Genomic DNA, 12,116 nt, shown 5'->3' with positions numbered 1-12,116 from the left:
CCCCCTCATTAGTTACATGATCTACCCACCTTATCTTCAGCACTCTTCTGTAGCACCACATTTCGAAAGCTTCTATTCTCTTCTTCTCCAAACTGGTTATCGTCCATGTTTCACTTCCATACATGGCTACACTCCATACAAATACTTTCAGAAACGACTTCCTGACACTTAAATCTATACTCGATGTTAACAAATTTCTCTTCTTCAGAAACGATTTCCTTGCCATTGCCAGTCTACCTTTTATATCCTCTCTACTTCGACCATCATCAGTTATTTTACTCCCTAAATAGCAAAACTCCTTTACTACTTTAAGTGTCTCATTTCCTAATCTAATCCCCTCAGCATCACCCGATTTAATTTGACTACATTCCATTATCCTCGTTTTGCTTTTGTTGATGTTCATCTTACATCCTCCTTTCAAGACACTGTCCATTCCGTTCAACTGCTCTTCCAAGTCCTTTGCTGTCTCTGACAGAATTACAATGTCATCGGCAAACCTCAAAGTTTTTACTTCTTCTCCATGAATTTTAATACCTACTCCAAATTTTTCTTTTGTTTCCTTTACTGCTTGCTCAATATACAGATTGAATAACATCGGAGAGAGGCTACAACCCTGTCTCACTCCTCTCCCAACCACTGCTTCCCTTTCATGCCCCTCGACTCTTATAACTGCCATCTGGTTTCTGTACAAATTGTAAATAGCCTTTCGCTCCCTGTATTTTACCCCTGCCACCTTCAGAATTTGAAAGAGAGTATTCCAGTTAACGTTGTCAAAAGCTTTCTCTAAGTCTACAAATGCTAGAAACGTAGGTTTGCCTTTTCTTAATCTTTCTTCTAAGATAAGTCGTAAGGTTAGTATTGCCTCACGTGTTCCAACATTTCTACGGAATCCAAACTGATCTTCCCCGAGGTCGGCTTCTACCAGTTTTTCCATTCGTCTGTAAAGAATTCGCGTTAGTATTTTGCAGCTGTGACTTATTAAACTGATAGTTCTGTAATTTTCACATCTGTCAACACCTGCTTTCTTTGGGATTGGAATTATTATATTCTTCTTAAAGTCTGTGGGTATTTCGCCTGTCTCATACATCTTGCTCACCAGATGGTAGAGTTTTGACATGACTGGCTCTCCCAAGGCCATCAGTAGTTCTAATGGAATGTTGTCTACTCCCGGGGCCTTGTTTCGACTCAGGTCTTTCAGTGCTCTGTCAAACTCTTCACGCAGTATCATATCTCCCATTTCATCTTCATCTACATCCTCTTCCATTTCCATAATATTGTCCTCAAGTACATCGCCCTTGTATAAACCCTCTATATACTCCTTCCACCTTTCTGCCTTCCTTTCTTTGCTTAGAACTGGGTTGCCATCTGAGCTCTTGATATTCATACAAGTGGTTCTCTTCTCTCCAAAGGTCTCTTTAATTTTCCTGTAGACAGTATCTATCTTACCCCTAGTGAGACAAGCCTCTACATCCTTACATTTGTACTCTAGCCATCCCTGCTTAGCCATTTTGCACTTCCTGTCAATCTCATTTTTGAGACGTTTATATTCCTTTTTGCCTGCTTCATTTACTGCATTTTTATATTTTCTCCTTTCATCAATTAAATTCAATATTTCTTCTGTTACCCAAGGATTTCTATTAGCCCTTGTCTTTTTACCTACTTGATCCTCTGCTGCCTTCACTACTTCATCCCTCAGAGCTACCCATTCTTCTTCTACTGTATTTCTTTACCCCATTCCTGTCAATTGTTCCCTTATGCTCTCCCTGAAACTCTCTACAACCTCTGGTTCTTTCAGTTTATCCAAGTCCCATCTCCTTAAATTCCCGCCTTTTTGCAGTTTCTTCAGTTTCAATCTCCAGTTCATAACCAATAGAGTGTGGTCAGAATCCACATCTGCCCCTAGAAATGTCTTACAATTTAAAACCTGGTTCCTAAATCTCTGTCTTACCATTATGTAATCTATCTGATACCTTTTAGTATCTCCAGGATTTTTCCAGGTATACAACCTTCTTTCATGAGTCTTGAACCAAGTGTTAGCTATGATTAAGTTATGCTCTGTGCAAAATTCTACAAGGTGGCTTCCTCTTTCATTTCTTCCCCCAATCCATATTCACCTACTATGTTTCCTTCTCTCCCTTTTCCTACTGACGAATTCCTGTCACCCATGACTAAAGCGCCGAAGAAACTTATATACGCATGCGTATTCAAATACACAGATACACAAACAGGCAGAATAAGGCGCTGCGGTCGGCAACTCCTATATAACACCAGTGTCTGGCGCAGTTGTTAGATCGCTTACTGCTGCTACAATGGCAGGTCATCAAGAGTTAAGTGAGTTTGAACGTGGTGTTATAGTCGGCGCACGAGCGATGGGACACAGTACCTCCGAGGTAGTGATGAAGTGCGGATTTTCTCGTACGACCACTTCACGAGTGTTCCGTGAATATCAGGAATCCGGTAAAACATCAAATCTCCGACATCGCTGCGGCCGGAAAAAGATCCTGCAAGACGACTGAAGGGGTCGTTCAACGTGACAAGTGCAACCTTTCCGCAAATTGTTGCAGATTTCATGCTGAGCCATTAACAAGTGTCAACGTGAGAACAGTTCAACGAAACATCATCGATATGGGCTTTCGAAGCCGAGGGCCCACTCGTGTACCCTTGATGACTGCACTACACAAAGCTTTACGCCTCGCCTGGGCCCGTCAACATCAACATTGGACTGTTGATGACTGGAAACATGTTGCCTGATCAGACGAGTCCCGTTTCAAATTGTATCGAGCGGATGGACGTTTACGGGTTTGAAGACAACTTCATGAAGCCATGGACCTTGCATGTCAGCAGAGGACTGTTCAAGCTGGTGGAGGCTCAGTAATGGTGTACAGCGTGTGCAGTTGGAGTGATATGAGACCCCTGATACGTCTATATACGACTCTGACAGGTGACACCTACGTAACCAACCTGTCTGATCACCTGCACCATTCGCGTCCATTGTGCATTCCGACGGACTTGAGCAATTCCAGCAGGACAATGCGACACCCCACATGTCCTGAATTGCTACAGAGTGGCTCCAGAACCACTCTTCTGAGTTTAAACACTTCCACCAAAGTCCCCAGACATGAACATTATTGAGCATAGCTAGGATGCCTTTCAACTTGCTGTTCAGAAGAGATCTCCATCCTCTCGTACTCTTACGGACTTATTGAAGCCCTGCAGGATTCATTGTGTCAGAAAAACTGAGCTAACAGCTACTTATTGGCAGAGCAAATAACGGAACAGCAGTAAGAGTAATGTCAGCCAGTATTAGAGAGAAATAAAAAATAATGATTAGACAATGGGGAAACGATCGAATGTTTCCGCTCTAAATAATTAGAGCCCGACCGCATCGACTGTTTTAATTCGGTTGTTCCAGTCGCTATTTTTAACGTCAATATTCTAATAAAATGTTCATTCTAGTTGTTGCAGTTGACTTGGCGAAAACGTAGTAAGTTCGGCGCTAAGTTCGAGACCATAATTGACAAATTAAAATATTCGCCCAACGTGGGGCTCGAACCCACGACCCTGAGATTAAGAGTCTCATGCTCTACCGACTGAGCTAGCCGGGCGCCTTGAGCTTCGAGACTTAACACCATCTTCAAACCAAAGTTGTTCTAGTAGAAATACGTCACATATGAGCATGACAAATTGGTGCGAACGCATGAGCGTGGTTTCGGTGTGGTGAAAATCACGAGGCCACGCGCGAAGTGATGTCATCATGCGCCGCGGGTTACGCAACAGGAAAGACATTGCGCCGCGCTCAAAGAGATGCGGCTATATACAATGGCCGGGAACTACTGAACACCGAGTGCTTAATGGGACTCCACCACGGCACAATTACAGGCTTAACTTTTTCATCAGTTTACGTAACACAAGAGTGCAAATTATGTCGTAGACAGTTTGTAGTACAGAAAACATCCTGTAGATTGCAGTAGCTGGGAGACGCTAGGATCATCTCTGTAACACTTCCCTGTGACGTCACTAACCCGTGTACATGCGTAGTTTTGACCTACGGCTCCCCTCTCATTTTTCGTACTTTATGTACGGTATACACGCACAATATGCATCATTTGTTGGCTTCACTGATTTATCTTCCGGTAAACAACTGTTGTATTGTATATGGCATCGTCAGTACAAAAGTGATTAAACAAATGTCTATACAAATAATTATACAAATGGTTAAGATACATAAAGATTGCAGTAGTTCAAAATCAAACGTCTTCTGCAAACTGCACAACGAGTTTTTTTGATTCAGTATTATTCTCAGAAACCAGTTTCGCCAGGATCGCTTATAAATATTTTTACTGATTACCGGTTTCGACAGATCTGTGCTGTCATCGTCAGATCATGGAATATTTTAACAGTAGTTCATAATCTCTACAAACTAGCAAGCCACATAGTGATGGAAAATGACGCAACGTCACTATGTGCCTTGCAACTTCGTAAAGTTTATGAACTTCTGTTAATATGTTACAAGAATCCATTAATCAATAAAAAGAAAGCGGCCCTGGCGAACCTGGTTTTTTAGAATAGTACAACAACTCAGATCGCTCCCAATAGTTGACACAATGTCGATCACATATAATTTTTTATTTAACGAAATGTGCAGAATCCAAAAGGCGTTTTTCTTTTAAATTGCTCCGATTTATATATAACTACTGCAAAAATGGCAACCACAAGGAAACTGGTGCACAAATATTTCTAGCTGGTAAACGCGGCAGAGTAATACCGAAAAAATTTGATTTCCATGTATCCGTGAACACACCTTTGAAATTGTGAGACAGTCGTATAAAGAAATACGAGTGACGTACAAATGCCTGATTACAGCATCCAAATTGAGAATCATAATATTTAAAATAAAAATTCTGTGCAACGTTTATCTAACTCAGAATTTGATTATAAACAACATTTCTAGTTACATGACGAATAAATACTTGAGCTAGTGACATAAAGCTACCCCTGTGACTCGTTAATTGTAATGGGAAACTGATGTCTCACTGGAAACTGCAATCTCTTGAAGTGAAAGGATAGATCTGTCACAGTAAGGGGGATCTCTTGAACTATGTCTAGCACAGTGGCATATTTGTGTACGTAAATTCCCACAGCCTGTGTGGATACCGTCAGCGAAATGTTTAGCGAATATGCGAGGGTCGTTCAGTAAGTAATGCCAAACATTTTTTTTTTAAAGCCATTAATATACATAGACAAACGTCCTTTTTGGTGCTTCACATTTGATGTTTGTTCTGTGCGCCGGTGGAATTTCGAACCGTTATGGCAGATGCCAGAGCCGTAGGACAGCGTCGAAATGGCCTCTACATACGACTCACGTTACAAGCAGCGTGCTGTTATTGAATTCTTCTGTGCACAACAGGAAACCGTGATGAACATCCATAAACGTCTGTGTACAGTGTATGGCGATGCTGCAGTTGATAGGAATACAGTTGGGCGGTGGGTAAAGAAAGTTACAGCTTCAGGAAATGCAGAAAGAGATATCCATGATCAACCACTTTCGGGTCATCATTGCCTCATCCACCCTACGGTCCAAACCTGGCACCCTCGATCTTCCATCTCTTTGGGCCGCTTAAATATTCTCTATGGGGACGCGAGTGTCAGTCATGCAGTGAAAACATGGCTACGCCTACAGGACAAGAGCTTTTACCAGCAGGAAATAATGCTCTTCCACAACGTTGGCTTACGGCCATAGAACGTGATGGAGACTATGTAGAAGAATAGGGCATGGACAAGACATGTTGATGTGTACTGTCACCAAATTCTGACTCTTAGCAATAAATACGCTATGAGATAATAGTTAATAGCAACGTCATGCATGATGCAGCAGTTTTCCCTGCATCTCACTGTTTACGACTATAACATCCACGATATATATATTTTTTTATTACAAGTGGAATGTGAACGTTTGGAAAATTACGTAACTCAATAATATTCATTCAATTAGGTAATTATTTCTCAAAAAGATGATAATTATATAAAACAGAGACAATACTTGTCTCACATTCTTTTTTAATCTATGTAATTCTTTTCTTTTCTTTTGTACCCTTTTGTCGTCTTCTGATGTACGTCGTCGACGCAAGACGCGAATCGATTTGAGGTCTGTTGAATGAAAAACATTTAATGTAAAATTATTGTACTTTTATGTTCATTTGCTGGTAAAAAAACCAAATAGAGACAAATGCGTTAAAACAGTTTATGATTAATTATTGAAAAATCACTTCCTCTTTTAATTATAATTTTGTATTAATTGTTTTATCATAGCTGCAAGAAGCGCAGCCATTGTTAGTTGCGATTATATAGCAACTTCGTCTGTACTTCTACTTGAAAATAGCATGGGTTTGTGTTAAACAAATTTGCAAAACAATTTAATAATTTTTTTTATTGGAGGCATCAATTTCAATGATTAAATATTTATTGAGCAAAGGGAAATCTTAACTAAAAAAGAAATCCTGTATCTTTTGTTGGCCGCCATCTTAACTTTTATCTCAGCGGCAAATTTAAATTACTTGAAACTGCAAACAATATTCCGATGTGTAAGAAATAAATGTGCACCGGTGGTACTGAACTCTATCTATAAAAGAAAAAATTAATCGAATCAGACTGCATCTTCTAAGAACAGTGCTGATGGTATTTAGTGTTGAACAAGATTTCATTGCTGATGTATGAGGCCAAAATTAAACCACGCACGAATCACGGAGAAAAATATTTTTGGTAGCATACATCAGTGTTGTGTGCAGGTGGTGTTCGGTGGTTCCTCTTCAAGATCAATTTGCTAAGAATAATTAAATCCATCGAAGGCAAAATTTATAAAAGCTCTGATGTACGATCTGTAATTTTAGTGATATGAACACAGCTTACAGTCAACATTATTACACTACGTCAGGTGGAATTCTTGTGCAATTTGAACAAAATAATTATCCGGGAGCAGTTGTAGTATGAGTAATGCATTATACATGTGTATAATATTGTCAGTATCATTTACAACATCAAATCAATGCAACTGCTAAATAACAGAGTGAATTCAAACCGCAGAATACCATAGAGTATCGTATCATCCATATTCATTGCATTTGTCCATGTTGATGATACACAAAATCCGCCACACGACGTTATACCACCTGAAATATGATAGCCATTTGGTTTCTACCCCCACAATGATGGCTGCCTGACAGTAAGAGATATGTGTACCAAGTTTGGTTAAAATCGTTGCTGTGGTTTACTCGGTAACTGGATGGTCCTGGGTTCCGTTAACGATGACAGTACCGGTTTAAACTGAGATGGTGTCAGATAAAATGTTTGCACTATGCTCTCAGTTTCACGAGATTCATTATTCGTTTGCCTAAAACATACAAAATTATATCACTGTATGGGACATATACCAGGAAATATACACATCTAAAAAGTTTTGCATCACCCCGGTTCCCAGAACTCCTGGAATGACGTTTATGGAGACGACCATTGACCTAGTGAAGTAAAAATGTGATTCACCCGAAGAGCCGAAACGTTTCCATTAATCGACGGTGGCATCCCAACGGTCCCGTACCCATTGCAATCGTAACTGACGATGTCGTTGCGCCAGCATGTCAACACGTAGGGATGGTGTGTTGCGTAGCTCCATGTTCAACAATGTACGATGAACGGTGCGCTCTGAAATACTTGTACGCGCATCAGCATAGTACTCTTCCGGCAGAGATGCCACAGATCTCCATCTATGCTACAGGGTGATTAAAAAAGAATACCACAACTTTAAAAATGTGTATTTAATGAAAAACATAATATAACCTTCTGTTATACATCATTACAAAGAGTATTTAAAAAGGTTTTTTTTTTCACTCAAAAACAAGTTCAGAGATGTTCAATATGGCCCCCTCCAGACACACGAGCAATATCAACCCGATACTCCAACTCGTTCCACACTCTCTGTAGCATATCAGGCGTAACAGTTTGGATAGCTGCTGTTATTTCTCGTTTCAAATCATCAATGGTGGCTGGGAGAGGTGGCCGAAACACCATATCCTTAACATACCCCCATAAGAAAAAATCGCAGGGGGTAAGATCAGGGCTTCTTGGAGGCCAGTGATGAAGTGCTCTGTCACGGGCTGCCTGGCGGCCGATCCATCGCCTCGGGTAGTTGACGTTCAGGTAGTTACGGACAGATAAGTGCCAATGTGGTGGCGCTCCATCCTGCTGAAATATGAATTGTTGTGCTTCCTGTTCGAGCTGAGGGAACAGCCAATTCTCTAACATCTCCAGATACTGTAGTCCAGTTACAGTAGCACCTTCGAAGAACAAGGGACCAAAAACTTTATTGGCTGAAATGGCACAGAAAACGTTCACCTTAGGCGAGTCACGTTCATACTGAGTTGTTTCCCGCGGATTCTCAGTGCCCCATATACAGACATTGTGACGGTTGACTTTCCCGTTAGTGTGGAAAGTTGCTTCATCACTAAACACAATGTTTGAAACGAAAGATTCATCTGTTTCCATTTGAGCAAGGATAAAATCACAGAAATCGATTCTTTTAATCTTATCAGCTGCAGACAGTGCTTGAACCAATTTCAGACGATAAGGCTTCATAACTAACCTTTTTCGTAGGACTCTCCATACAGTTGATTGTGGAATTTGCAGCTCTCTGCTAGCTCTGCGAGTCGATTTTCCTGGGCTGCGAACAAATGCTTGCTGGATGGGTGCTACATTTTCATCACTCGTTCTCGGCCGCCCAGAACTTTTTCCTTTGCACAAACACCCATTCTCTGTAAACTGTTTATACCAACGTTTAATACACTACCTATCAGGAGGTTTAACACCATACTTCGTTCGAAATGCACGCTGAACGACTGTCGTCGATTCACTTCTGCCGTACTCAATACCACAAAAAGCTTTCTGTTGAGCGGTCGCCATCTTAGCATCATCTGACGCTGACGCCTAGTCAACAGCGCCTCAAGCGAACAAATGTACAACTAAATGAAACTTTATAGCTCCCTTGATTCGACGACAGATAGTGCTTAGCTCTGCCTTTTGTCGTTGCAGAGTTTTAAATTCCTAAAGTTGTGGTATTCTTTTTTAATCACCCTGTACTTTACGGAGATGGTAAGACTCCGAACCTCACGTTCTGAGCAGAATCGTGGACGTCCAACCATTTTGCGCCTAGCGGAAGTTTCGCTGTCCTGTATGTTCACGACAGTAGCACATGAACAGTCTACCAGTTTCGCCGATTTCGAGTTACTCGTTCACGCTCTCTGCGTAATCATAATCTACCCTTTGTGAAAGTCCATGGATTTCCCCATTAGCAGCCCGTATCTTCGCTAGGGTGGTCCCCCGTCCGTGTCGGCTTTTTTTTACCGCGTCACGGGCTCGCGACGCCGCCAAGCGGCATCCAACGTTGCGGTGGGCAGTCGTCATAATTTTTAGGCTTATGAGTGTATTTCACATAATAAGGAAAAAATTATTAACAACAATAACAAAGAAACTTCCTGTCAGGTTAAGACTGCCAGGAAGTTTCGTATCAGCGCTCACTCCGCTGCAGTGTGAAAATTTCATACTGGAAACATCCCCCAGGCTGTCGCTAAGCCATGTCTCCGCCGTATCTTTTTTCCAGGAGCGCTAGTTCTGCAAGGTCTCCAGGACAGCTACTGTGATGTTTGGAAGGTAGGAGGCGAGGTACTGGCAGAATTGAAGCTGAGGGGAAGGGTCGTGAGTCGTGCTTGGGTAGCCCAGTTGGCAGCCGGCACGGTAGCTCAACCTGAACAAATTCAACGAACAATATAGAACAAAATGAGAAAAAAAATTGTAGAGCACGTGCCCACCGAGTTCGAGTCTCGGTCCGATACATAGTTTTAATCCGCCAGGAAGTTTCATATCTGCACACACTCCACTGCAGAGTGAAAATCTCATTCTGGGAACAATAACAAAATTTATACAAAGTGAGTCAGCTGCCCCAACCTATAGGTTTTAGGCAACCCGCAACGCCTTCAAAAACCACATGCGAGGTTTTAATATTCTCTCGCTCGCTACGCGCAGACCGTTAGTCCTACAGAAAAAATTAACAGGGCCTTTTTGAAGGAAATTTAGTGTAGTTAAATTTTGTACTGGGATACACATTCGCTGGGATTCTCGAGTTATTCAAGAAAAATGCGTTTGAAGGTCACTTTGAGACGTTGTTCCTGCATAATTCGAAAATATCTGTCCATTATATGACCTGTCATTGTAATCTATGAGTGTTTCGTTACACTATCTTGGTCATTTGGTAGTAGCTTCTTTTCTGCCTTTGTTTTGTACGTGTGATAATTTTCTAGTAAAGTCATGAGTCGTCTTTTATTTTTTATCCGAACGAATTTCGTGCCTTTGTCTCTTGTAATGAAAAAAATAACATAACTATCGCGCGCTGTTTACACTGTTCGATCACACACTGAAGAACCAAAGGAACTGGTACACTTGCCTAATATCGTGTAGGACCCCCGCGAGCACGCACAAGTGCCGAAACTCGACGTGGCATGGACTCGACTAAAGTCTGAAGTAGTGCCGGGGGAAGAATTGACACCAGATTCCTGCAGGGCTGTCTATAAATCCGTAAGAGTACGGGGGTCTCGAGATCTCTTCTGAACAGGACGTTGCAAGACGTCTCGGGTGTGCTCAATAATGTTCGTGACTGGGGAGTCTGGTGGCCCGCGGAAGTGTTTAAACTCAGAAGAGTGCTCCTGGAGCCACCATGTAGCAATTATGAATGTGTGGAGTGTCGCACTGTCCTGCTGGAATTGCCCAAGTCCGTCAGAATGCACAATGGACATGAATGGATGCAGGTGATCAGACAGGATGCTTACGTACGTGTCACTTGTCAGAGTCGTATCTAGGCGTATCAGGGGTCCCATATCACTCCAACTGTACACGCCAAACACCATTACAGAACCTCCACCAGGTTGTGCAGTCCCCTCCTACATTACATTTCCTACAAAAAGGTCCTGTTCATTTTTGCTGTAGGACTAACACTTTGCGCGTAGGGAGCTAGAGAACATGAAAATCTTGCTTCTGGTATTTGAAGGTGTTGTGGGTTACATAAAATGATAGGTAGGGCAACTGAAACACCCAGGATGTCCGAGTCGTTAGAACGTACTATAAATACATTGTTGATGTCTTCGATTCAAATGGTTCAAATGGCTCTGAGCACTATGGGACTTAACATCTGAGGTCATCAGTCCCCTAGAATTAGAACTACTTAAACCTAACGACATCACACACATCCATGCCCGAGGCAGGATTCGAACCTGCGACCGTAGCGGTCACGCGGCTCCAGACTGAAGCGCCTAGAACCGCACGGCCACAACGGCCAGCTGATGTCTTCGGTCTGGTAACTTGTTTCATGCAACTCTCTACGCTACTCTATCGTACGCAAGTCTCTTCACCTCTGTGTAACTACTGCAACCTACTTTCATTTGAACCTGCTCAACTGTATTCATCTCTTTGTCTTCCTCTACAATTTTTAATTCTCCCCGTGCCACACACACTGCTCTCCATTATTAAATTAACAAATTCCTGATGTCCCTAGGTATGTTCTATTAACTGATCCTTCCTTTTCCCCCAATTCAATTCAGTAGAAACAGTATCATTAACTATTTGCTCCAGGTAATCTTCTACATTCTTCCACAGCAAAACATTTCAAAAGCTTGTATTCCTGTCTGAATGGCTTATCGTACAAATTTCACGTCCGTAGAAGACTACACTCCAGATGATTACCTTCAGTTAAGGCTTCGTATTCCATGGTAACAAATTACTCTGTTTCTAAACCGATTTCCTTGCTATTGCCATGCCTGCATTTTACATCATCTTTATTTCCGCCATTGTCAGATATTTTTCTGCCCAAGTAGCACAAATCATCGTGCACTGTCAGTGCCCCATCTCCTACTACCGCCTGATTTAATTTCCACTACATCCCATTACTATAGTCTTGTTGTTGTTGACGTTATCCTTATAGCCTCCTTTCGAGACACCATCCATTCCTTTCAACTGCTCAGATCACTGCCTTTGTTAGCAAAGAGGATGTAATTAACTGTCAAACCCATTCCTAGAGTACG

General features: G+C 41.8%; 1 non-coding gene across 1 annotated transcript; it reads right to left on the bottom strand.

The window, feature by feature from the left end:
* Nucleotides 1–3,532: 3,532 nt before the first annotated feature.
* Nucleotides 3,533–3,605, bottom strand: Trnak-cuu. The gene has a single exon. It is a non-coding gene; the product is annotated as a tRNA-Lys (tRNA).
* Between the last annotated feature and the right edge of the window lie 8,511 nt (nt 3,606–12,116).

Source organism: Schistocerca piceifrons, chromosome 9, assembly GCF_021461385.2.
Source record: "Schistocerca piceifrons isolate TAMUIC-IGC-003096 chromosome 9, iqSchPice1.1, whole genome shotgun sequence".
Taxonomy (NCBI): Eukaryota; Metazoa; Arthropoda; class Insecta; order Orthoptera; family Acrididae; genus Schistocerca; species Schistocerca piceifrons.
Note: the sequence above shows the minus strand (reverse complement) of the source record. Positions and strands in the feature narration are given on the sequence as shown.